At 51.9% G+C, this 23,745-nt stretch overlaps 1 pseudogene; it reads left to right on the plus strand.

Annotated features, from left to right (window-relative positions):
• Positions 1–9,209: 9,209 nt before the first annotated feature.
• Positions 9,210–11,642, plus strand: LOC119397139 (uncharacterized; annotated as a pseudogene).
• The last annotated feature ends 12,103 nt before the right edge of the window (positions 11,643–23,745 follow it).

Genomic DNA, 23,745 nt, shown 5'->3' on the forward strand with positions numbered 1-23,745 from the left:
CGATAGAAAGTCTGTGTATCTTAAGATACGCGATACATTTTCGAATGTATTGAAAATACAGATACAGATACTCGTCTTTCGAGACGTATCGCGATACAGATACAAGATCCCGTAGAGTATCTAAGATAGTATCTAAGATACATGTATCTTCGATACTGCCCAGCACTGGCGCCAATACACTAAAGTGAACTTGAGGACTAGACCAAACGTACTAAATACAATAAACTCAGTTGTGAGTACGCGCTCGTCTGTCTCTTTCGTTCCTTCTTTGTGTCTAGTCTGCTGCGCAGTTTGCTAGAAGATGAAACCTTACCAACTCGCCCAGCTTTCGACGCTTGTAACACATACTCCTGCTTTATCATATATAGCTACAACTTGACGCAAAAGAAAACCTCTCCCCAATCCTTTACCCAGGTCGCGGTTTTCGAACCAACGTCAGTGCCGGAATCTGTATTTGCACTTCGAACGCGCAAACCACTGAAAAATCGCGTGGCATCGGCGCTCCGAATCTAGCCGGAGCATTTGCGGGCACACACATACGGAGTATCATTTATAATCCTTTATTTTAGGGGTCGGGACAAGAAATATCTGCTTGACAAGGCCACGTTATGCACACGGCTTCGATTGCAATAGAGTACTACATGCCGGTGTGTTTGCGTGCAAAACGTCGCTCTGATGCGACATTAAGCAAACCCCCTCCACACATTCAAAAGGTGCGCTAAATGATGATAAGCTTGAAGCATGGAGGTGCCAAACTTGAAGAGATGCGTCACTTGTAAAGTAACTCGGAAGCATCACGATCATCAGTTTGCATATTGAATCAACTTATTGCCATTGGGTTAATGTCGCGTTACTCAGTTTGTATTTTTAACTCTTTTTTTCTATTTTAACTTTTTACATTTTTTCTATATATATCTCTCTTTGTGCCTTTCAGCGCCCGATCCCCTTTCCCCACGCACAGTAGCAAGTCAGAGAATTTACACACGCCGGCTAACTTCTCTGCCTTTCAATAAAGAGCTCTCTCTCTCTCTCCGCAGCTCGTATTAATTGAGCAAAGTTAATGTAAACCAAAATAATATGTTTGTTTTTGCATTGCAAGCTTCTCACCGATGTTGCGGCTCACTTCAGATTGAAGAAATCGCAGATACAGGCTCTTTTTTTATTATTTACATATTATTTTTCGTCCTATATGCTTGCCTGGGCGTATTCAACGCCAACTATTGCTTGGAGTGGCTGCTGTTCCTAATGTATCATATCATGGTACAAAATGAGTTAGCACCATGAGGACAATCCTACAGCCTTTCTCTATGAAAGTTATTTGTGCGCACACTGCAGCCTTATCAGCAGCCCATTCTCTGCCTATATAGCCCCTTATTGAAACCACCTTCTTGCAATGCGCCTGCATTGGTGACCTCAGCAGCCGGCGCCTCTCTTTGAAGTGTTGAGTATCGTTATCGCTATGTGAGGTTGCCGCACCCTCAAAACGCAGCTTGCACAAGCTCTTACATAAAGCGCGTGGGGGATTCAAGCGTGCATTATTTCGCAAGCGATCTGGGCTCTTCTTTGCACTTACAACCTATGACCTCGCACCTGCTGCTTACAACCTCTGTGGTTTTAGCGCGATAGCGTTGAAGAGCTCGTTTCGCAGAAATTGCGGTGTCAGCGTCAGTGTCTGCGTTGGTGTCGGCGTCAAACGAAAATCGAGAAAGGTGCAAATAAAATAAAGATAAAAATCTTTCATGCGAGTGAGAATCGAACCGTCAAAACGGTATTTGCAGGTGCTAGTTGGTCCATAGCTAACACTGGTTTGGCAGCGGATCTTAAAACGAGGCACAAGAGAAGGCAGACACGGACGTCGCTGAACACTGACGTCCTTGTCTGCCTTCTTTTTCTCCCTCTTATAAGTTCTGCTGATAGAACCAGTGTGAGAATCGCAACCTGACGTTTTGCGTGGCAAGCAGGTATTCAACCATAGAGCCACGCCATTTGAAACAGCTTCAAAATATATATATATATGAACGTCGTCTAGTGGAAGGAGTCTTATCAAAGGGACACTAACGAGCAAACGATTTTACTCATATTAGTAAAGTACTCTTTCACGATACCAAAAACACCACGCTTGCTGCGAGAAGACGCTTAGTAAGCGAGAAAACGCGCAAAACAAAAGGTGGGTGGCGACGCCACCTTGAAGTTTCCGCACCATTCGCCGTGACGTCACATGTTTTGACAGTGGTGTGGTGGTCAAAAACATTTATTTACAAGGAGAGGTGTGGGACCTCTTTCGAGGTTCCTACAGACTAGGTGGAGTCTCTATTCCGGGACCCCATTGGTTGAAGCCGCCGCCCTGGCTCTCTGTACCAAGGCCTGTTGGGCCCGAAGGTCTGAGCCGCCGAGCAGGGCCGCCTCCCAGTCCTCTCGTGTAGGGCTCGGGTGAGCTGTAAGGGCTGTGTTATTTTGACAGGCCCACACCATGTGGTAGCTGTCCGCCACCTCCCCACAGTGCTGGCACTGTCCTGTGACCGTAGAGTCGAAATGTTTTATGATTGCGGGACATAACATTGTGTTAGTCTGGAGTCTTATTAGGATGCGCTCATCTGCTTTCTTCAACCCCCTTGCAGGAGGAGGGTAGCGGCGATGAATTTCCTTATAAATTCTAGAATTTCCCTATACCGGAGAGAGGGTAACCCTCCCAGTCTGTCTCATTGGGACTAATGGAGGAAACACGGAAATGAGCGCTCGGGCAGCCGCATCTGCAGCCTCATTTCCCCGCAATCCCTGGTGACACGGAGTCCAACTAATACGTTTGGGGTGAGGGTCCACGTCCCTTATGCAGTTGCGCAGTATTTTGTAGGCTAAGGGTGAGATGTGCCTTGCTACGTAGTTGCGACACGCGCCCCGCGGATCCGTAATAATGCATCAGGAATTACTGTGAGAGCCGCAAGGGCAATGGCGACCTCTTCAGCCTGCGTTACAGTATACGCCCTAAAGGTTAGCCCATCTACCTGTGTTCCTTCGTTAATAGCAGCGGCCGTGTACCACCCCTCGGGGTTTGGGCCAGCAACGTCCACGTAGTAGACACCTGTCTTCTATCCATATTGTAGCTCCAGTGCCCGAGCGCGCGCCTCACGTCGTGCGGTGTGTTCATCTCTGTCCATTTTAGTGGGAGAAGTCGGACCAGAAGGGCTGTGCGCCACAGTTCTGGCACCTTGACCCGCTCCTGTAGGTGGAAGTCACGTTTTATATGCAGTCGCGCAAGTAGACTTTGGCCAGAGTGTGTGTTTGGGCCAACCGTGTGTACTGGTTGAGGAGGTGGGCTTCCCTAAGCTCCTGGTATGAGTTCACCACACCCAAGCCTTAAGACGGCTGTTGGATGCAGAGATTGGAAGATCAAGAGCTCTCTTTAACGTTTTCCTAACTATGGCTTCCATTTTTTCTTCCTCATGTTTGCGGAGGTAGAGGCAAGGGACGGAGTACATGACCCTGCTGGTTACAAAAGTGTGCGCCAGCCGCAACGCATCTCTGCACCGAAGTCCCCCTCTTGGTGGAGACCCTGCGGATCATGCGACCCACCTGATCGGCGCTTACTAGGGACTACTTGGTTCCTAATCGGTAAAAATGATGTACATTGCCCTCTGAGGGGCCATAGACTTAACATACTAAGTTTGGGGTAATTTTGTTGAGCCAATGGCGCCAAAGTACGATCAATATACTTTGAAATTCGTGACATCACGCGGGGAGATTTCGGCGCGAAATTTAAAAATGAAACTTCGAACTTGATTTTCTCCTCTATTAATAAACGTAAGATGGCGAAATTGACAACATTATAGTTCTCAGAGCCCAATTTATTGATCTAGGCCGATTGATTGTTTCTCTTTAGTGTCCCTTTAACGCGTGTAAGATTACCTCGCAGAAGCGTACAATCGCGCCAGGCGTCAAAACATGTGTATTGCGCAACAGCGGGACATATCGACGAAGCCGTGATCCGACGCCACGACCTAACCGCAACGCAAGACGACGAACTAGCGACCTCGATGTTCTTATCGACGGCCACAGCATCACAGCTCTCGTCGACACCGGAGACGACTATTCCGTCGTCAGTGGGCTATTCGCCACCAGCTGAAGAAATAAAGACCGCTTGGAGTGGACCCGAAATCCGGACAGCTGGAGGCCACCTGATAACGCCGATTGGTGTCTGCACGGCGAGAGTCACCATGAATAACCGCACTTATCCTGCGAGCTTTGTAATCCTACAAAACTGCTCCAGGGATGTGATACTCGGAATGGACTTCCTAAGTGACCACGGCGCCGTTATCGACCTGAGGTCTGATTCGATAACACTAACCTCAGACAAAGCGCTCCTGCCCCACGAGACGCCAGGGAACCATGCACTGAATGTGATAGCAGAGCACGTGACCGTTCCACCACCGCGCTCCAGCGTCATTATTTCCGACGGCACCGAAAAACCTGCGAACCTTGAAGGCGTAATCGACGGCGATCAGCAACTACTCCTGAATCGTCAAGCTTGTGTCGCAAGAGGTATCGCCGAGCTGCATGACGGTAAAGCAAAGGTACTGCTGACAAACTTCAGCCACGAATATAGGCACCTCAACATGGGTACGACGGTTACCTACATCGACGAATGTGTAGCCGCCAGCGATGCTTTCGCCCTCTTCGATGCTGCCGAACCTGCTTCGACGAATAGAGGTCCCGAACCGGATTTTGACGTCAACCCGAACCTTCCGAAGGTCAAGCAAGACCAGCTCAAAATCCTGCTCCTGCAATACAAAGACTGTTTCTCGACGTCATCGCGGGTCCGACAAACGCCCCTTGCTAAGCACCGCATTATAACAGAAGAAGATTCTCGACCACTCCGACAGAGCCCCTACAGAGTTTCGACGCGAGAACGTGAGGCCATAAAGAAACAAGTCGACGAAATGCTACGCGACGACATCATCCAGCCTTCAAAGAGTCCGTGGGCGTCACCTGTGGTGTTAGTGAAGAAGAAGGATGGGGCACTGCGCTTCTGCGTTGATTATCGGCGCCTGAATAAAATCACGAAGAAGGACGTGTACCCCCTCCCACGGATAGACGACACCCTGGATCGACTTCACACGCGACGTACTTTTCGTCGATGGACCTCAAGACCGGCATAGGCAGGTCGAAGTAGATGTAAGAGACCGAGAGAAGACCATTTTTATAACAACCGACAGCCTCTTTGAGTTCAAGGTCATGGCTTTCGGTCTTTGCTCGGCACCTGCGACGTTCCAGTGCGTCATGGACACTGTACTGGCTGGATTGAAGTGGCAGACGTGTCTTGTGTATTTGGACGACGTCGTCGTGTTTTTCTTCGACCTTCGACGAGCATCTCCGGCGGCTTGAGGCAGTACTTCAAGTAATCAAGACCTCTCGACTGACCCTGAAGCCAGAAAGGTGCCGATTCGCATACGACGAGCTCCTGTTTCTGGGTCATGTGATCAGCAAGTATGGAGTGCGCCCAGACCCGCGGAAAACAGCTGCCATCGCCGACTTCGCGCCACCCACAGACAAGAAGGCCGTGCGCCGATTTCTCGGCTTATGCGCCTATTACAGACGCTTCGTCAAAAACTTTTCACGGATCGCCAAACCACTTACGCTTCTCACGAAGACTAAAGTGGAATTCAGGTGGGAAACGGCGCAAGTGCAAGCATTTCAAGAACTTAAACGACGCCTGAAGACGCCACCCATACTTGCGCATTTCGACGATTGCGCCGAAACGGAAATACACACCGACGCAAGCAGCGTAGGACTCGGTGCCGTCCTTGTGCAAAAGACTGACGGGCTTGAAAGGGTTATCAGTTATGCTAGCCGGTCACTATCCAAGGCAGAAGCCAGAAAAGGAATGCCTTGCCATCATCTGGGCTACGTCAGTTTCGCCCCTACCTCTATGGCAGGCCCTTCAAAGTTGTCAGTGACCATCACGCCTTATGTTGGCTAGCTAACTTGAAGGACCCTTCCGGTCGTCTCGCACAATGGAGTCTGAGGCTTCAAGAATTCGACATTACCGTCGTGTACAAGTCCGGACGAAAACACTCTGACGCCGACTGCCTGTCCCGAGCCCCCGTGGACGCGCCGCCGCAAGAGGACGACGACGACTGCTTCCTCGGAAATATAAGTGCCGACGACTTCGCCGAAAGGCAACGAGCCGACGCGGAACTGGGGGGCCTTATGGAGTACCTCGAGTGCAAGACTGTCGTTGTTCCGAAGGTATTCAAGCAAGCACTGCCGTCGTTTTTCTTACGGAACGGCGTTCTCATGAAGAACTTTTCGCCACTTCGAACCGACTACCTTCTTGTCGTGCTCTCATCATTGCTACCAGAAGTCCTCCAGGCCCTACACGACGACCCGACGGCTGGGCACCTCGGTGTTTCCCATACGCTCGCCAGAATACAGGAAAAATACTACTGGCCACGCCTTGCTGCCGACGTCGGCCACTACGTCAAGACTTGCCGAGATTGCCAGCGACGGAAGGCACCGCCGACTAGGCCCGCGGGACTTCTGCAGCCAATCGAACCGCCTCACCGGCCGTTCCAGCAAATCGGGATGGACCTACTGGGCCGTTCCCGACATCGCCTTCCGGCAACAAGTGGATCGTCGTAGCAACTGACTACCTCACCCGCTACGCCGAGACAAAGGCCTTGCCCAAAGGCAGTGCCGCCGAGGTAGCCAAGTTCTTCATGGAGAACATCGTCTTGCGTCATGGCGCCCCAGAGCTCCTCATCACAGACAGAGGTACCGTCTTTACTGCGGACCTAACTCAGGCGATATTAAAATACAGCGAGACGAGCCACCGCCGCACCACCGCCTACCACCCGCAGACCAATGGGCTCACCGAGCGTCTAAATAAGACCATCGCCGACATGGTGGCCATGTACATCGACGTTGAGCACAAGACGTGGGACGCCGTCCTTCCGTACGTGATCTTCGCTTACAACGCGGCCGTCCAAGAAACGGCGCAGATGACGCCGTACAAGTTGGTCTACGGAAGGAGCCCGGCGACGACACTGGACGCCATGCTACCGAATGTCACCAACGAAGAAAACCTCGACGCCGCCGCTTACTTACAACGTGCCGAGGAAGCTCGACAGCTCGCCCGCCTGCGCATCAAGACCCAGTAGCACACCGACAGCCGTGGCTACAATCTTCGACGACGCTTCGTGGAATACCAGCCCGGCGACCGTCTCTGGGTCTGGACGCCGATACGCCGACGTGGCCTTAGCGAAAAACTCCTTCGGCGATACTTCGGACCGTACAAGGTACTTCGACGTCTCGGCGCTCTTGACTACGAGGTCATCCCGGACGGCATTACGAGCTCCCAGCGACGCCGCGCACAACCTGAAGTCGTCCATGTCGTGCGTCTTAGCCGTTTTGTGCACGTTAGCGAATCTGGGGACTCTACTTTTACCTTTGTTATTGTAATTTATTTATGTATAAACTTGTTTTTTCTCTTTGTTCTTTCACAAGTATCGGGACGATGCTTTTTCAGAGGCGGCAATGCCACGCCCACTTCTTGTTTTATTTTGATGTTTTTTGGGGTTTGACCAGCAAGCACGGTTATCAACGCTCGAGGCTGTCCGCGAAGCAGTGTTCGAGAAACTTCTCGATTGTAGTAGATCGTTTTGCTAAGATTTCGCGCCGCACGCGAATGTTCCAGCTTTATCGAGAGATAACGCCGCCACCAGCGATATCACTGGAAAGTTCGATAGCACCTGTATAAAAGCCGACGCACTTGACCGCTTGTCAGTTGATCGACGGACGACGCCCTGTTCGCCGCTATCATTGTACAGCGTGTATTGCTGTAGTTCTAGTTCTCATTTTTCCGGCCACAAGTTCGGCCAAATAAGTTCCATTCTGCAAACGCCGACTGCTGTCTTCGTCGACGTCAAGACCGCGTGACAATATTCCCCAAAGGCACACGACCCACGAGGGGCCTTCGGCACTGTTCGTTGACATATGTCACATGACTTTAGAAAGCGTGTGACATCCGCTTGCACTCCAGGCCAATGAAACTGCTCAACACGGTCTGTGGACCTCTATTGCCCCTGATGTCCAGCGAGCAAACCCTCGTGTGCCATCTTCATAACTGTGGCCCGTAGCTTCTTCGGAACCACCAGTGTTCGAAGTCTCGCCGCTCCGCAGTACGATAGCGCCGGAAAAGGATGACGTGGCACACGAACTCGACAGTAGCTCGTTTCTTGGACGTAGTTATCTTATTCAAGGCTTGGAAACAGGCCTCCAGTGTCGGATCTGTGCTTTCCAATTCCTGCAATTCTTCTGGGCTGACGTTTAGCGGATTAACCTGTAGTGCAGGTAATTTTTCTTGTTGTTTTCCCACCTTCCCTGCCGCTGCCTTCCATTGTTCCTTCAATTCTTCACGCTTTGTGCCTATATCCTTGCCTTCCTCTTTTGATGAACTTTGCTCGCCATCAGAATCCACAATCGGAACAGCACCCTCGATGTTGCCAAGGATAACATCACAGCGCGAGAAAGGCCTTGAAAAAACGGGGTATCAATAAATACTTCGGCCTCTGGCGAACTCTTTCCGAACGGTCAAGTAGGCGTATAACGGGGGTCTTGCGGTTACCTTGGTGTCGGAAACAAGTGACCGTTTTACTACAACCGCGTTGCAGCCGGTATCTTGAAGGGCAGTCACCAAGTTGCCTTCAAGACGACCCGTGACCGTCGGCATCTGTTTCCACCCTCCACAGCACGTTGTACATCCCTGGGCAACGTTGAGCATAAAATGCCTGTTGCATTCACTTGTTTGGGTAGGCATTCGTTGTTTTCCTGCTCACCCTTCAATTCATTATGTCTTAGGACAGTGCATAAAGCTTCACAATGTCTCACAGAGCCAATAGAGCACGTGTCGGCGCTATAACCGTCCTTGCACTTCCAGCCTGGTGATGGTTTCTGTCATGCGAAGCCAGTGTGACGTCACGCTGATAGCGCCGGTGCTTCATGGCTATATAAGCGCTGTGAACCGGGCGCTCAGTGTTCTTTTGTGCTCAGTATTCATGTAGTAATAACCATCTTACTGTTCTCGTTCACGGCCACTCTGGCTCTGCTCGTCCCTCGAGGCTACAACAGACTGGCGACGAGGTGGGACCCGAATTCCACTGGGCTACAAGACACCATTAGCGGCGGTTCCGAAGCGCTGCGAAGATACAGGCAGGATGGCGACGTTGGGAAGGTTCGATCAGTTCATCGAGACGGTGACGAAGATTTTCAGTCCTACGTGGAGCGGTTCGACCACTTCCTGAAGGCCTCCCAGGTGAGCGACGACCTGAAGGTGTCAGTGTTCATAACGGCAATAGGAAAGAAGGCCTATAAAACTCTGAAAACGTTGCTGGAGCCAGAAAAGCCAGAAAACAAGACGTACCACAGTTAGTACAGACACTGAAAGAGCAGTACGTTCCCAAAACTCCGTGATTGCCGAGCGTTTCAAATTCAATCGCTGTTTCCAACAAGATGGGCAAGCGGTGACAGCCTTCGCTGTAGAGCTGAAGCGGTTGGCGACATCCTGTGATTTCGGAACGTTTCTGGACGACGCTCTGCGCGACCGGTTTGTGGCAGGACTTTGTGACAAAGAAACACAAGCAGAGCTGCTAAAGACAAGCAAGCTGGCTTTTAAAGAGGCCTGCGATATCGCTAGGAGTATCGAGTTGGCCCGGAAAGAAAGCCAGGATTTTCAGCCCAAGTCGGCGCAAGGAATGATCAGCGCCCTTAACCGCAAAACAGATAGCGGGAAACGCCCACCACGCTGGAGAGAAGAAACTTCGGGATGCCTGCTGGCACCAGGGGGGCGGAACCATTGCACTGTTTCCGATGCGGCTCAGAGCATGAAGCATCTATCTGCAAATTTCGCAAGTACCGTTGTCGGGTGTGTAAACGGGTTGGACACTAAGCGAAGATGTGTAGGGACAGAGGTAGAGACGCTGCGAACGTGATAGACGAGGAAAGTGACGCGGGTGAACATGTGCTGTACAATATCTATTCCTGTGAGGGGCGCACCAGACTCTACGAAATTTGCCTGAAGCTAGATCAGAAAAGTGTGCGCATGCAGATTGACACAGGGGCGTCTGTGTCAATTGTACCAGAGTCACTGTGCAAGAAATACTGGCCCAGCCTACCTTTAGAGCCATGCAATCTTAAGCTAAAAACCTACGGAGGCACTCCGCTGACGGTAAAAGGGAAGCTAAACGTTTCCGTAGAGCACAATGGTCAGCACAAGCAACTTCCGCTAATTGTCGTGAAAACAAACGAGAGTACTAACACTATGCTGTTGGGGCGAGACTGGCTGTCAGCACTGAAGTTAGACTGGGCTAGTGTGCATGGGGTTTGCTTGGACAAAGTGGCGTTGTTGCTTAAAAAAATATGCTAAGATTTTTGAGCCTACCTTGGGTCTAATTAAGAACAGGGCCATTAAGTTAGTGCTTAAAGAGAATAGCACACCCGTTTTTTGTAAAGCGCGGTCGGTACCTTTTGCAGTTAAAGAAGCAGTGTCTTCGGAACTGCAGAACCTCGTGAAAACCGGAGTGTTAGTACCTGTTCAGCAGAGTGAATGGGCGACGCCACTAGTAGTGGTGCCGAAACCCGGGACAGCACAATTTCCACTTTGTGGAAACATTCCTCAAAGGTAGCTCCTGCTATCAGCACGTCGTCTAGATAGCACGCTACCCGATCAAGTCCTTTCAACTCCTCATCCATAACTGCCTGGAAAATCGAAGGTGCACTCGTTATGCCATAGGGTAAGCGCGTATACTTGAATAAACCCAAATGCGTGTTGATCACGACTAGCGACTGCGCTTGGGGATGCAATTCCAACTGCTGGTATGCAGTGGACAAATCCAACACCGTGAAATATTTGCAACCGGCCAGCTTTACAAACAGATCCTCAATCACGGGAAGAGGGTAATGATCAGTTCTTAGGCATGGGTTTAGTGTCACCTTGAAATCCCCACACCCTGACCTGGTTGTTTGGTTTAGGCACCACTACTGGGGATGCAATTCCAACTGCTGGTATGCAGTGGACAAATCCAACACCGTGAAATATTGCAACCGGCCAGCTTTACAAACAGATCCTCAATCACCTAAGGCCCCACTACAAACTTGGGGTTGGCCGAGCCGCAGATGGCAGCGAATCCACCTGGATTTTGCATTCGCAGACAACAAGTGGCTCCTCGTGCTGGTGGATTCCCACTCCAAGTGGGTGGAGGTGTTTGTGATGAATTCAACAACGACCGAGAAGACCGTCGAGAGGCTGCGTGGGGTGTTCGCATCGTATGGCCTTCCAGAGGAGGTTGTTACGGACAACGGGCCTCAGTTCACGGCAAAGAGTTTCACAAAGTTCCTGCTTAAGAACGGAGTGCGGCACACCAGAACACCTCCCTACCACCCCGCATCCAATGGAAGCGCCGAGAGATGCGTCCAGACGGTGAAACGGGATCTTACGCGACAGCTTCTCGACGAAAGGTCATCGGGCCAGAGTAAGACCCTACAGCACCGCATAGATCTCTTTCTGTTCAGGTACCGGAACACACCGACCACAACCACGGGGCAGACACCAGCAGAACTGTTTTTGTCGTGGTCGCCCCGCACTCGCCTGACTATGCTACAGCCAGACATGGAGAGACGGATGGAAACGGTTCTCCAAAGTAAAGGCCCAAGTTGACGAAAGAAGAGGGTCGGAAAGAGCTTACAAAGAGGGGGAAAGCGTTCTGGGCCTTCGTCCAGGTGATCCCAAGTGGCTGATAGGTGTCATCGAAAGAAGGTGCAGTGCCGTTACGTACCTTGTGCGCGTAGGATCCGAAAACAGGTTCACGCATGTAGACAATTTACGTCCGCGCTACTTTGAGAGTGTCGAAGAAGGCCCCAGTGAGCGTCCCTGTTTCGTGCCCAGCTCAATTCCAGACCCTGGGTCCGAAGCCCCTCCTACGAGCCCCCGTCCCCTTCCGGTTCGTGAGCCTCCCAGGTCTGCTACCGCACCACCGGAGCCACCCGGAGACTCAGATCCCTCGGAACAACCAAATGCAAGTCCACATCAAGGCTCTGCCCCGGCAGCGTCCCCTCTGCGAATACCTGCGTCTCCTCTGGGTGCTCAGACTCTTCGACGCAGTGCTCGTACAAGAAAACCTCCCGATTGGTATAGGCCATAACATTGTAGGAAGGAGTGGGTGTCATGCGAAGCCAGTGTGACGTCACGCTGATAGCGCCGGTGCTTCATGGCTATTAGCCCCGAGAACGAACACTGGCGGCGCGGCAGTCGCGGCGATGTGACGTCACGGCAAGGACTCGCTCGCTCCGCGGCCGAGGATCGCCTTTTTCCGCGCCCGCCGCGTACCCGCTCCTTCGCGATACGGTGGTGATTGCTGCTCATTCTTGCGATGCAAATCTCCCAAGGGAGAAGGTTGAAGTTTACGCTACTAGCGAAAGTTTAGTAAGCTGTAGAAAGTTTGGATAATATAGCTATAATGGGCGAATCCCCGTCCGAACGGAAGCTTCGCCGTGAAAATGGTGACGCACGAGAGCAAGACATTTTTTTGTTTTCACCGCGTACTCCAAGACATCGGTGCTAAAAAATTTACGCTAATGGTTCTAACTTCATTACAGCTTGGCGTAGACTCCACGGTTAGAACACGCCTCCCGCAGATTACAAATTAAATTAAGACGTTTTCAATTCACTAAATACATTGTACAAGTTACGTCTGCCTTTGCAGATTATCTAGGTGATTTGACAGAATTGCGCCTTCTGCTACAGAAGACTTCAGATTAATCTGTCTATCGTAACGAATCACTTAATACATCCGGAAAATTAAACAAAATAATACTGCCACGCACACAATAATTTCGGGAAATTCTGAGGTATTAGTATACTTGGATTATGTAAACATTTCTTCTCAACACTCGTCTGGTATTATGTGGCCGTATACCCCGATTTGCATGAACTGCTGGTCCGATCAGCGCCGGGTCACGAGCGGTAATGTTAAATTCTCGTGGGCGCACTGTTGATAACAATCGTCTTCAAAACAACGCCTGAAAGTCGAAATGAGCGTTTTGAACTGTTTCACTCTCAGTGACGTGGCCCACGTATTAATTGAACGTCCTTCGCCTTAATGATTCAATTAATGGTCTCGCACGTCATGTCCACATAAAGGTTCATGGTGCTCAGGGGTATATTGCCACGCCCACTTCTTGTCTTGTTTTTGATGTATTCGGGTTTGACCGGCAGGGACGGTTATCAACGCTCGACGCTGTCCGCGAAGCATTGTTCGAGAAGCTTCACGTCTATAGTAGATCGTTCTGTTAAGATTGCGCCCCGCACGCGCGTTCCAGCTTTGTCTAGATAACGCCGCCACCAGCGATATTGCTGGAAAGTTCGATACCGCCTGTATAAAAAGCCGACGCGATTGACCGCTTGTCAGTTGATCGACGGACGACGCCCTGTTCGCCGCTATATTTGTACAGCGTGTATTGCTGTAGTTTAGTTCTCATTTTCCGGCCACAAGTTCGGCCAAATAAACATTTCATCCTGCAAACGCCGACTGCTGTCTTCATCGACGTCACGAGCACGTGACATCTGTGGAGGTGCTGCTTCGCTCATGTTCCGGTCGCCCCCGTCAGGCCGTGAACCCAGTCCGGGCCGCAACGAAGACATCGACGCCTACCCCGAACAGCGAGCAAGCCGCAGGGCACAAGGACTACCTCCAGAATACCAGCCTTTACCCGACAAGACCAGGAAGACCCCGATCATGACCAACACAACAGCGACAATGACAGCAACCATGCCGCTTGCACCCGTGCTGCTACAGCGCCCAAAGGAACCACCGACCTTTCACGGATCATCTGCTGAAGACCCGGAAAGTTGGCTGGAGTACGACGCGTCGCCATTTTTAACGAATGACCGATGAAGACAAGTTAAGACATGTCTACTTCGCCTTGGAGGCTCTGCCCGAACTTGGTTCGAGAACCAAGAGCGAAGCCTCACGACGTGGGACATTTTTCGCACAAGATTCCTTGCCACATTCACGAGTGTCGTCCGCAAGGAGAGGGCCGCAGCTCTGCTGGAAACCGTGTGCAGCTTCCAAACGAGAACGTGGTGCTGTACGCGGAAGAGAGAGCAGACTGTTCCGACCCGCGACCAGCCATGCCCGAGACAAGAAAGTCTGCTTGCTTGCGAGGGGTAAGCAAGAGCTCTTCGCTGGGCTAATGCGGAACCCACCCGTGACAGTCCAAGAGTTTGTCTCAGAGGCGACGCGATTGAGAAGACGTTGGAAATGCGCAACCGGCAGTATAATCGCCGATCGATTCAAGAAAAAACCAGTTGTTCATCTGTCCGCTCCGACGACTGCGCGAACGATCGAGCGATCGTGCGGAAGAACTACGCAAGCTCTTACCCTCACCACAGCCTGAAGTTGCGTCGATCGCTGACATCGCGAGAGGAAATCCAGCAGTCTCTGGCACCCCCGAGTCAGCGCAGCCGCTGCAAGCAGTGACCTATGCTGCTGCAGCCCGACGCAACGCCCCCCTCCTCGCCCAAGTCAAGACGCCGCGCCGCCTCAACAGTTCCGCCGCCAGGCACCACCGCCGCCGCCACCGACGTCACACCGCCGCCAGCGGCCAACGATCACGCCGAGGAAGACCGACGTTGGCGCGCCCCCGACCACCGCAACTCTGTTACCATTGCGGAGAAGCTGGCCACATACCGCCGCTGCCAGTACCGACAGATGGGACTGCGTGGATTCGCCATCGACGCGCCGCGTCCACAGCGAGGGGAAAGACCACGTGACATCGCCGACTACCTCGCGGGAACGCAATGGACGCCCCGACAACCTTCCCGTTCGCCGTCGCCAGGCCGCTACGTCTCTCCCCAACGCCGACCATACACTGGCCCAACTCGGGGCCGGTCACCTAGCCCGTATCCGGAAAACTAAGGGCAGCAACCGATGGAGGTGCGGTTGCTGTACGACGAAATACCGAAGATCCTCCGCCGCCGACGACAACGCCGCAACGACATCTAAAGAACACGCCGCAAGCCGAACGAAGCCCTGACGTCGAAACTTCACGGCCCGAAGAAGACCTGACGACACAACGACGAAGCAGCGGGACAAACCGACGTAGCCGTGATCCGACGCCGCGACCAAATCGAAACGGTAGGCGACGAACGAGTGACCTCGACGTTCTCATCGACGGCCACAACGTCACCGCTCTCGTCGATACTGGAGCCGACTATTCCGTCATCAGTGGACCGTTCGCGACGAAGCTGAAGAAAGTCAAGACCGCCTGGGAAGGCCCCGAAATCCGCACAGCGGGAGGTCACCTAGTAACGCCGGCAGGAATCTGCACAGCGAGGGTCTCCATCAACAACCGGATTTATCCCGCAAGCTTTGTAGTCCTTCAGCATTGCTCCCGAGATGTCATCCTTGGTATGGACTTCTTAGGCCTTCATGGTGCAGTCATCGACCTCAGATCGAAGTCGATAACACTATCTACAGAAAAAGCATTACCGCGGTACACGCCGCCAGGGAAGCATGCCTTGAATGTGCTGGAAGACCAAGTCACCATTCCCCCTCGCTCCAGCGTCATCATTTCCGTCGGCTCTCAGAAAGTAGCAGACCTGGAAGGCGTCATTGAAGGCGACCAGCACCAGTTGATTAACCGCGAGATTTGCGTCGCAAGAGGAATAGCAGAGTTGCGGGGAGGCAAAGCAACAGTGATGCTCACAAATTTTAGCAACGAGTATAAGCACGTAAACAAAGGCACGACAGTCGCCTACATCGAAGAAATCACGGCTACGTCGATGGCTTTCGCCATCGCCGATTCTTCCGAGCCAACACCGACGAACCAAGCTTCTCAACCAGTTTTCGACGTTAATCCTAGCCTTCCGAAGCATAAACAAGAACAGCTCAAAACCCTGCTCTTGAAATACAGGGACTGCTTTTCGTCATCGTCAAGAATCCGCCAGACCCCAGTCGCAAAACATCGCATCATAACAGAGGAAAATGCCAGGCCACTCCGGCAGAGCCCGTACAGAGTTTCAACGCGAGAACGCGAATCCATAAAGAAACAAGTCGACGAAATGCTACGCGACGACATCATCCAGCCGTCGAAGAGTCCATGGGCGTCACCCGTGGTGTTAGTGAAGAAGAAAGACGGAACCCTACGCTTCTGCGTCGATTATCGCCGCCTGAACAAAATCACGAAGAAGGACGTCTACCCTCTCCCACGGATAGACGACACCCTGGATCGACTCTACAACGCGAGGTACTTTTCGTCGATGGACCTCAAGACCGGCTATTGGCAAATCGAAGTCGACGAGAGAGACCGAGAGAAGACTGCCTTTATAACACCAGACGGCCTCTTCGAGTTCAAGGTTATGCCCTTTGGTCTTTGCTCGGCACCTGCGACGTTCCAGCGCGTTATGGACACCGTGCTGGCTGGACTGAAGTGGCAGACTTGCCTTGTGTACTTGGACGACGTCATTGTGTTTGCCTCAAGCTTCGACGAACACCTCCGGCGCCTTGACACTGTACTACAAGCAATCAAGACTTCTGGCCTCACCTTGAAGCCTGAAAAGTGCCGCTTTGCATACGAGGAGCTGCTGTTTTTGGGTCACGTGATCAGCAAGGGTGGTGTTCGCCCAGACCCGCGGAAAACAGCTGCCATCGCTGCCTTCCCGCCCCCCACCGACACGAAAGCCGTGCGCCGTTTTCTCGGCTTGTGCGCCTACTACAGGCGCTTTGTCAAGGAATTTTCACGAATCGCCGAACCGCTAACTCACCTCACGAAGACCGACGTGCCATTCAAGTGGGAAACGGCGCAAATCGAAGCATTTGAAGAACTGAAACGACGCCTTCAGATGCCTCCTATACTAGCACATTTCGACGAATACGCCGATACGGAAATCCACACCGACGCAAGCAGCGTAGGACTCGGCGCCGTCCTTGTGCAGAAGACTGACGGGCAGGAAAGGGTCATCAGTTATGCTAGCCGGTCGCTATCAAAGGCAGAAACGAACTATTCCACAACAGAAAAGGAGTGCCTAGCGATCATCTGGGCTGCATCCAAGTTTCGCCCCTACCTCTACGGCAGGCCCTTCAAAGTTGTGAGCGACCACCACGCATTGTGTTGGCTAGCTAACTTGAAGGACCCTTCAGGTCGCCTCGCACGGTGGAGCCTACGACTTCAAGAATTCGACATTACCGTCGTTTACAAGTCCGGAAGGAAACACTCCGACGCTGACTGCCTGTCTCGCGCCCCCGTCGACCCACCGCCGCAGGACGACAAGGAGGACGACTCCTTCTTGGGAATCATAAGTGCCGACGACTTCGCCGAACGACAGCGAACGGATCCAGAACTCAGGGGCCTTGTGGAATACCTCGAGGGCAGGACCACCGTTGTTCCGAAGGTATTCACGCGGGGACTGCGTCATTTTTCTTGCGCAACGGTGTTCTCCTAAAGAAGAACTTCTCACCGCTTCGAGCCGATAGCCTTCTCGTGGTACCCTCGACATTGCGGCCAGAGGTCCTCCAGGCTCTGCACGACGACCCGACGGCTGGACACCTGGGTGTTTCTCGCACGCTAGCAAGAATACAGGAGAAGTACTACTGGCCGCGCCTTTCCGCCGACGTCACTCGTTACGTGAAGACCTGCCGGGACTGTCAGCGACGCAAGACACCGCCCACTAGGCCAGCCGGACTTCTGCAGCCTATCGAGCCACCTCGACGGCCGTTCCAGCAAATCGGGATGGACTTACTGGGTCCGTTCCCGACGTCCAATACCGGAAACAAATGGATCGTCGTAGCTACAGACTACCTCACCCGCTACGCCGAGACGAGGGCCCTGCCTAGAGGCAGTGCCGCCGAGGTAGCGAAGTTCTTCGTTGAGAACATCGTCCTGCGTCATGGCGCCCCAGAAGTTCTCATCACCGACAGAGGTACGGCGTTTACTGCTGACCTAACTCAGGCAATACTGAGATACAGCCAAACAAGCCACCGCCGGACCACAGCGTACCACCCACAGACAAATGGCCTGACCGAGCGGCTAAACAAGACCATCGCCGACATGTTGGCCATGTATGTCGACGTCGAACACAAGACGTGGGATGCCATCCTTCCGTATGTGACCTTCGCATACAACACGGCCGTCCAAGAAACGACGCAGATGACTCCGTACAAGTTGGTCTACGGAAGGAGCCCGGCGACGACGCTCGACGCCATGCTACCCAACGTCACCGACGAAGAAAACCTCGATGCCGCCGCTTACTTACAACGTGCCGAAGAAGCTCGACAGCTCGCCCGCCTGCGCATCAAGACCCAGCAGCACACCGACAGCCGTCGCTACAATCTTCGACGACGCTTCGCGGAATACCAGCCCGGCGACCGTGTTTGGGTCTGGACGCCGATACGCCGACGTGGGCTTAGCGAAAAACTCCTTCGGCGATACTTCGGGCCATACAAGGTTCTTCGACGCCTCGGCGCTCTTGACTACGAGGTGATCCCGGACGGCATTACGAACTCCCAGCGACGCCGCGCACGACCTGAAGTCGTCCATGTCGTGCGCCTTAAGCCGTTTTTTGCGCGTTAGCGAACCTGGGGACTCTATTTTTTTCCTTTGTTATTGTAATTTATTTGTGTATGCACTTGTTTTTTTTCTCTCTTCTATGTTCTTTCACAAGCATCGGGACGATGCTTTTTCAGAGGGGGGCAATGCCACGCCCACTTCTTGTCTTGTTTTGATGTATTCGGGTTTGACCGGCAGGGACGGTTATCAACGCTCGACGCTGTCCGCGAAGCATTGTTCGAGAAGCTTCACGTCTATAGTAGATCGTTCTGTTAAGATTGCGCCCCGCACGCGAACGTTCCAGCTTTGTCTAGAGATAACGCCGCCACCAGCGATATTGCTGGAAAGTTCGATACCGCCTGTATAAAAGCCGACGCGATTGACCGCTTGTCAGTTGATCGACGGACGACGCCCTGTTCGCCGCTATATTTGTACAGCGTGTATTGCTGTAGTTCTAGTTCTCATTTTCCGGCCACAAGTTCGGCCAAATAAACAGTTTCATCCTGCAAACGCCGACTGCTGTCTTCATCGACGTCACGAGCACGTGACAATATCAAACGCAAAAAAAAAAATTAGTTTATGAGCTGGCTATCTAAACTATAGTACTTACACAAGTGAACAGCGCCGTTGCTACGATGCTGTATAAAGAACAATCTGACACCAATAAGGAGTTTCCGCAATTAACCTCAACTTTTTTATGTTGTGAAATGAAGCCCCTAAATTATTGCGAGAAAAACGTGAAACTAAACAACACGATGAGTTAGCGAGTACGCAAGAAAAACAAACACAACAACTGCGGCAGTACTCTCGGGCGAGCGCTTTCGAGATATTTGCGAAGCTCAATACTGCATGCGCTTTCGTAATCGTGCGCGGGGCTTGGCACACCGGCAAGAACGCTGTCCGCCCATCGCGGATGCGTCCGATGCATATAACACTTGTGGAGGCGAAGCCATGATATTTTTAAAGGAATCGCCCGTGAACAAAACAACCTAATAATATGATAAGGTGTCTTGCGTGTCAGACCACGACATGATTGTGAGACACGCTGCAGATTAATTTTTACCGCCTCGAATTCTTTAACGTGCCCCTGTATCTAAGTAGAGGAATGTTGCTTTTCACACCCGTCGAAATGCGGCTGCTGTGGTCGAGAATCAGACTCATCCCCGAAGTTAGCAGCGCGACACAACAAACCTGATCACCCCTTTCAAAGGATGCACGACGGCGCGCGGACACCGTTGGGGACTGTGAAGAAAAGATGCATATAACTTTTTGCCGTTTACTAGGAACCTTATCGATGCTGTTTTCGTCATTCATCTGAAGCTTAAGGCAGGCAAAAAGCGAACGTAAACAGCGGAACAGCGCACGAAGCAAGCGCGTGATATACCGGCGCGCCACGGCGGGCGTCGAAGAGTCCTTGCCGTGACGTCATCCGCGCCTCTCGCCAGGCGGCGCCACCCCAACTTCTCGGGGCTAATATAAGCGCTGTGAACCGGGCGCTCAGTGTTTCTTTTGTGCTCAGTATTCAGTAGTAATAAACCATCTTACTGTTCTCGTTCACGGCCACTCTGGCTCTGCTCGTCCCTCGAGGCTACAACAGTTTCGGTGCTCTGGATCTGGTCCAGCAGTCGGAAGCTTGTCCCGGCTTGCTGCAAAGAAAACAGAGAGGCTTTGCTTTCTGTCGTTGTAGCTGTTTTATAATGGCCTGGCGGCTTCGCCTTCTCTTCCTTTTCTTCCTTCTCTCTAGCAGATTTATGATGTCTTGCGCTTCCAAGTACTGGTCCGCTGTCGTTGCTAGTGTGTTGAGGTCATGACACCCTGTTTCCTTCAGTCAGATCATCAACTTCTCTTCGCAGCATCGTAAAAACTGCTCAGCCCGATTTTGTCTCGTAGCGCTACATACGTCTTCGCTGTCTTGGCTAACTCTTGCCAGCGGTCAAAGTACCCTAGCAGACAACCAGCAAACGGCCGTGAGGACTCAGCATTTCAGGCTTGGCATCCCGAAACTACACACGGTACCCTTCTTCCGTGTATCGGAACCGCTGCAATAGCGTCTGCTTCAGCTTGGCGTAATGGTAGCGTCTTCTTCGGACATCCGACCTACTGCCGTTAGTGCTTCGCCCGTCAAACACAGACTCAACTACAAGGCCCACCTGTCTTGTGGCCAACCTTGACTAGACGCCACTCTTTCAAACTTTGTATGTAGGCATCTAGTTCATTGCTACCCTCGTTATAGGAAGGAATCATTTTTGGGGCTGCGAAAACTCTGACCATCAGCTGTCTCATTACCGACAGCTCTTGACTCGAACGCTGTGCCTCTAAGAAACGGCGCCGCTCTTCGAGGAGCGCCCGTTCAGCCTTTATACGCGCTAACTCTCGCGTGTTTCCTCCTCCTGTGCCTCCGTCCTCGCTTCTTCCCGTTCCATAGCTCGCTGATCCATCATGTCTTTCTGCTCTGCGCTAACTCATGCCTGTGAGGCCTCTCCACTGAGTCTCATCTCCTTTCCTAACTCAACGAGCGTTCTCTTTTCATCATTTCCGTCCACCACACACAATCAACGTAAGGCTCTAAGATGTACGGAAAAGCTTGGTCCTGTCGCGGACGCCAGAAAATTGTAACGACAGTGGGGCTGAACATGTGTGCGTGTGCGTGGCTAACGGAATGAACGAGAAAGAAGACGCACGAGTGAGCTCGAGACAACATTTATCAAACAAAAGACACTACAGGGACAATCACGCCATACAAACATGCACGGAGTTAAAGGGACAGTGCAGGCAAATATTAGGTCCACGTTCACTATTTTAATCGCGATCCAGAAACCTCTTAGTGCTACTTTTGTGCCGAGGAAGTGCTTATTTGAAATTAAATCACATTTTAGTAGTTCGAATCGTGTTAGTGCACTTCAAATCACCAGCCTTAAAGCGGTCTTCTCTCACGTAACTGATGCCGTGCCCAACGTTGCCCGCCTTTACTGTGCGTCGGCGTGCACTGGCAGCGTGCCCCATTCGGGCATCCGACAACATCACATGCATGCGGCATTTGTCAAAATTTCTGTCAGAGCGACTTTCACGAGCCGCACAAAACACACGCGGCAGTACGCGATACCGAAACTACCACTGAGACACAACCGCGTGGTGAGGCAGGGATCCGGGCGAAGCGCCTTCGGTGAAAACGGGACCTTTGAACCATGATGACTCGGGGCGCCAGAAAACGGCACACACGAAAGAAGTACACGGGACAACGCGCTACTAGAAGAAGAAGAAGATACTTTTATTCATTTCCGGCACACTGCTGGGCTGGGCTCCCACCTAGGAGCTAATGGAGAGACCGTGTCTCCTACTCGCAACTGAAATATTTTTATTCACGAAAGACATATTTATACCGCAGTGAAATCCAATCTAACCCAACGAGTCGACCAAAAAAATATAAAACCATATGCCCAGCATGCCTACGTGAAGTACCGTTGTAGATAGGCTATCTCCCCTTCCTGCTGAATGATAGAGGGGTGACTGATGCAATCCCGCCCCTCCCTCTGAATAAAGAGGGCTTCTATAATCGCCCTCTCCGCTGAGCATCTGTGCCTGTAGATTACAGTTGTCTGCTCAAATGTAGGCTTGCAGCTACCCGTTGCTACCCGTTGCAGCGACTGGTTGGGTTAGATTTGATTTCAGTGCGGTGTAAATGTGTCTTTCCTGAATAAAAATATTGCAGTTGCTAGTAGCGCGTCGTCCCGTGTACTTCTTTTCGTTGTGTGCCGTTTTCTCGCGCCCCTCAGTCATGAACAAATACCAACTCGCCCAACTTTTTACCTTACTGACCTCTGAACCACGCGCGCCGTTCCCCATGGCAACGCAAAGAGGTTCCTTTTTCCATGAATCAAACAGAAACGAACAACCAGCATTTTATTACGTCTCTTGATGCACGGAAGGTTTTTTTTTTTTTACTGCAGCTAGTTTGATTACGAGTGAATAATTGTAGTCGGACGCTCTCTCGTCATTGGGATCATTTCCAAATATGTCGCTCGTGGCGCTCATCGTGTGATACATTTAGGTTAATTTCTCGGTAAGTATAGCACTGCTGTTGATAATATTGCCGTTTTAGACGTTGTCATACACTGATCTTTCACTCTGACATAAATTGTTATTGCCTTTAGTGTCCCTCTAAACACACAAACTAAACTCTAAGTCCTAATGGTGGAATGTTCATCCTAAGGAAAAAACCGAGGTGTCACGGGTTCGTCGGCGATGAGGTTTTCTGGAGGCGTCAGTCTTCGCGCACTGCGGCAACCCTTGTAGGCGAGCCAAGGCACGCAGGTGGCGCACGTCCCGCGTGCGGCCACGAAGAAGAGGCCTCTTCTAGGCCTCGTATCCGAACACGGCCTTCTGCCGTCCCAGGTGACGGCGGCGATCAGGAACCGGTTGTACTAGTCCCGCCCGCCGACGCAGCAGGAGCCACGCCTGGGAACTGTAGCACTAGGCAAGCCTCGGCTCCAGGCCTCATCGGGAACAGGCAGGAGGAGCTCCACGGACAGCGCACTGGTTCTGCGTGCCCAACAGGAGCCACCGCCAACGTCTGCACCACCAGACATGCACCATAACCCACGCCCTTACCAAGAATGGGCAAGAGGAGCTCCACGGACAGCGCCCTGGTCCGACGAGTCCTTCGACCAGCTTGATCCTCTGCGCGTTCCACCCGCGCTTCTGTTCCTTTTCTTCCCTTGTTTTTCTTCTCGAGCCGCCGCCGCGCGTGCCACCTGCACCTGGCTCGCCTTTGTCCTCGTCATCCCCACAGAAGTCCTCGAAATTCCCCTCGAATTCACAAACACACGAATTTCCCTTACAAACTTCTTCCATTCACTACGCTTACAACATTTGCACTTCGAATGAAAAATCCGTTAGTGATGTAACTTAACTACTGATGTGACATATGTGCTTTATCGGTGTATTTGGCTGACAAACTGGCTGAAAAAAGCTACTAAAGCCTATACTCGAAATACATTGGGGTCGTGCTATTCAGCACAGTATTGGGGCTGCGCCGGCAAGTGTGTGCATGTGGTGTGACTGATACAGTAGCTTTCCACTGACTGCAAAATTCGGAAGCACTGCCGTAGGGGTGTGATTACGACAGCTTGTAGAATTGAGTATATCGCGCAA

The sequence above is a fragment of the Rhipicephalus sanguineus genome, chromosome 6 (genome assembly GCF_013339695.2).
Source record: "Rhipicephalus sanguineus isolate Rsan-2018 chromosome 6, BIME_Rsan_1.4, whole genome shotgun sequence".
Classification (NCBI taxonomy): Eukaryota; Metazoa; Arthropoda; class Arachnida; order Ixodida; family Ixodidae; genus Rhipicephalus; species Rhipicephalus sanguineus.